General features: G+C 37.1%; 1 pseudogene; it reads right to left on the bottom strand.

The window, feature by feature from the left end:
* Positions 1-253: 253 nt before the first annotated feature.
* LOC127484936 (U4 spliceosomal RNA) lies at positions 254-409 on the bottom strand (annotated as a pseudogene).
* Between the last annotated feature and the right edge of the window lie 3,383 nt (positions 410-3,792).

Raw genomic sequence — 3,792 nt, 5'->3', positions numbered from 1 at the left:
TATGAGTTTTGAAAAATGCAAACATACAAGAAATCACGATGCCAATTAAGATATAGAACATTTTCATTATTTGCACCATCTCCTTCATTATACTTTGCTGCATATGTCTCACTCAGTAAGTCAGAAAACCTTCATGTGATTTATATTATTATTGATCCTTGCTTTGAAACGTCATGTAAAAACACACTTTTGAGTCCATCATGTTTTACTCAGAAATTTTTTTGTATTCAAGAGAATATTTTGAGATAAAACCATTTTGTTAAATGCTGCAATAGCTCATTCTGTAGCTTGCTATGTAATGTCCCTTCATGTGAATGTGCCTCAATTCGTGTATACAATCATTTTCAATTAGCAATAATCGCGCCTCAGATAAACCTCATTGGCTACGATACTGCCACTGCGCAAAGCTTATACAATCATTTGATGGTAAAATTGTAGCTTGCTGTCAGTATTATATTGTTACAAGCAAAATTGTTATAAGTATTTTTATACTTTTTGTGAAATGTTTTGATTTCTTTTAGAAAATTATGAATTATTGGGCTATGTTAAACTCCAGAACAAAGGTTTCTAAAATGCTTGAACTATTTTTATGCTTCAATAAAAAATGTTGTTAGTCCTTTCATTTCTTATACATCCTTTCCAAATTTTGATATGATCATGATTTTTCATTGTGGTTTTAGTTTATACTTTCTTTAATACTAATGATCATATTATTCATTTACATATGTATATATTTATAAAATACCTATTCAAATCTGTTTGTCATCTTTATTTTTTGATTGGTCTGTTTATTTTTTCTAAGCACTTAGTTGTAAAATGTCCTTATATATTATTGATATAAATAATTTAAATATAAATAATGCAAGCATTTTTGGTCATTTAGTGATTTCACTTTCTTAGCAATTACATTTGAAGATAAAGGTTTTTTTTTTTTTAAGATTTGTATATTTATTTAAAAGTCAGAGTTACACAGAGAGAGGAGAGGCAAAGAGAGAGATCTTCCATTTGCTGGTTCACTCCCTAATTGGCCACAATGGCCAGAGCTGCTCCAAACGGAAGCCAGGAGCCAGGAGCTTCTTCCTGGTCTCCAATGAGGGTGCAGGGGCCCAAGGACTTGGGCCATCTTCCATTGCTTTCCCAGGCCATAGCAGAGAGCTCAATCGAAGTGGAGTAGCCGGGACATGAACCAGTGCCCTTATGGGATGCCAACACTTCAGGCAGCAGCCTTACCCGCTAAGCCACAGTGCCAGCCTTTTGAACATAAAGTTTTAATGAAGTTTTTGTTTAATTTTATTTGGTTATCATTTTTTATTTTCCTACCCCAAATTTATGAAATACCTTGTTTTCTTCTAGAAATTTTGAAATTTACATTTATTTTATGCTTATGAAATATTTATTCTGTATGAGCCATGTATGAGCCACGGTTCATTTTGTACACTTAGATATCTACTAATTCCTGCATCATTTATTATAAAGTATTTTCTTTCCACTTTCATTGACTTAGGAAATGTGCAGTAAGGTATTAAGCATAACTGAAGAAAGAATTGGCCTTTCCTAAAAACTGGAGGATGGTATTTAAGCCCTTGGTATGTCCTGTCTGATAGTAGCATCTTTGTTTACCCAGAAACCTTGGGCCATGCCAGATAGTCTATGCTAACAGTGTGATCTGTGGTGGACATCTTGGGCCATATGATATCATCAAGACCTTTGGAGATATTTAGAAAATAAAGTCAATCATACATGTGGTTAGTGAAGGATATATGACTGACCCCCAAGAAATACATAGAAACCAAGGCTTGGATGGGCCTCCTTGTATGGCAATACTTCATTCTGTGAGGAGTGAGCACTGTCTGCACAGCCCCACATTAAGAGGACAACTACCTGCAACTCTCAGACTCCATGAAATGTGCTTTGGCCCATTGCTGATCTGAATCAGTGTCGTTTAAATGAAATAAAACACTGCCCTGAGTAGAACAGCTTCATGGAGTTTTAAAGTCCAACTAACAAATTATTAAATCCAAAGTCTATCTTAGGGTTCTTGGGAACTGCAAGACACCTTTGCTAAAATTAAATTATTATATAGGTAGTCAGCTTGGTTCTATATTTTTTCATTGATATATCATCTATTTTTATGTCACTGCCTTAATTATCATAACTTTACATTTTACATTGATAGAATAATTATAAGCTTTCAATATTTGCTTAAAAATTCTTTGGTTCTTTTAGGCATTTTGCATTTCCATATAAAGTTTAAAATCAATCTTTAATTTTCTACCCAATCCTGCAGCTATTCTGAATGGGGCCATGATAAATGTAAGATTGACTAAGAAAGACTTTGAAAAAATTGACATGTTAAAATATAGAAACTTCTGGGGTCTGTCCTGTGGTGCAGTGGGTTAAAGCCCTGGCCTACAGTGCCAGCATCCCATATGGGTGCCAGTTCGAGTCCTAGCTGCTCCTCTTCTGATCCAGCTCTCTGCTATGGCCTGGGAAAGCAGTGGAAGATGCTCCTAGTCTTCGGGCCCCTGCACCCTCATGGGAGACCTGGAAGAAGCTCCTGGCTCCTGGCTTCTGAACAGCTCAGCTCCAGCCATTGCGGCCATCTGGGGAATGACCCAGCAGATGGAAGACCTCTCTCTCTCCTGGCTCTACCTCCCTCTGTAACTCTGCCTTTCAAATAAATAAGTCTTTAAAAAAATACAGAAACTTCTAATTCATGAACATGGCTACCTCCCCATTTATTTAATTTTTTTCAACTTTTCTCAACACGATTTTCAGTTCTTGAATCTTTCAACATATTTTATTTCTATAGCATCTGCTTCACAGGAAAGGCCACCACATGTTCTCTAAAGGTGTAGCAGCGCTATGCTTCTCCTTTCAGAACAATAGCAAACACCTGAGTCATTGACCAAACAACATGGGAGGAGGATCTTTAATTTTTTTAAATTTTTTTTGACAGGCAGAGTTAGACAGTGAGAGAGAGAGACACACACAGAGAGAAAGGTCTTCCTTCTATTGGTTCACTCGCCAAATGGCCGCTACAGCTGGAGCCTGTGGCCAACGCGCTATGCCGATCTGTAGCCAGGAGCCAGGTGCTTCCTCCTGGTCTCCTATGTGGGTGCAGGGCCCAAGCACTTGGGCCATCCTCCACTGCACTCCCAGGCCATAGCAGAGAGCTGGCCTGGAAGAGGAGCAACCAGGACAGAATCCAGCGCCCCAACCGGGACTAGAACCTGGGGTGCTGGTGCCACAGGCGGAGGATTAGCCAAGTGAGCCACGGCACTGGCCTGGGAAGAGGATCTTTTGTACAAGTAGAAGTGATTTCTCAGAATAAGTGGTTATGCCCGTCTTCCAATAGCCATTAAACACTTAATAATGGAAGTCGGAGGAATAGATGGAAAGAGAGAGAAGGAAGAAAGGAAAGACAAAGAAACAATGTGTTTTCTCTTCAAGATGAGTATAATCTTTTTTGATAACAGGAGTTATGTTTTTTATTATTCTCTGTCTTATGCAATGCTACAACACACACACATACACATACACACATACTAAAACCTCTGCACATCTTGAATATAATCAGAACTTAAATCACTAATACTTTTACGGATTCCTTTTATTTATAAATATCAACATTGTTTTAATGCATTTAAAATTTGTAAGCTATACATAGGGCTACATTCAGAACTTTGACTCATGGAACAATATAATGTGAATTGTAGCAATTACTATAGCTTTAAATAATCTATGTATAAAACATATAAAAATAGCTCCAAACATACTATAGAATTTTAA

This window comes from Oryctolagus cuniculus, chromosome 1 (genome assembly GCF_964237555.1).
Source record: "Oryctolagus cuniculus chromosome 1, mOryCun1.1, whole genome shotgun sequence".
In the NCBI taxonomy this organism is placed as follows: domain Eukaryota; kingdom Metazoa; phylum Chordata; class Mammalia; order Lagomorpha; family Leporidae; genus Oryctolagus; species Oryctolagus cuniculus.
The sequence above is the reverse complement of the archived record's forward strand: the minus strand, read 5'-3'. Positions and strand labels throughout refer to the sequence as shown.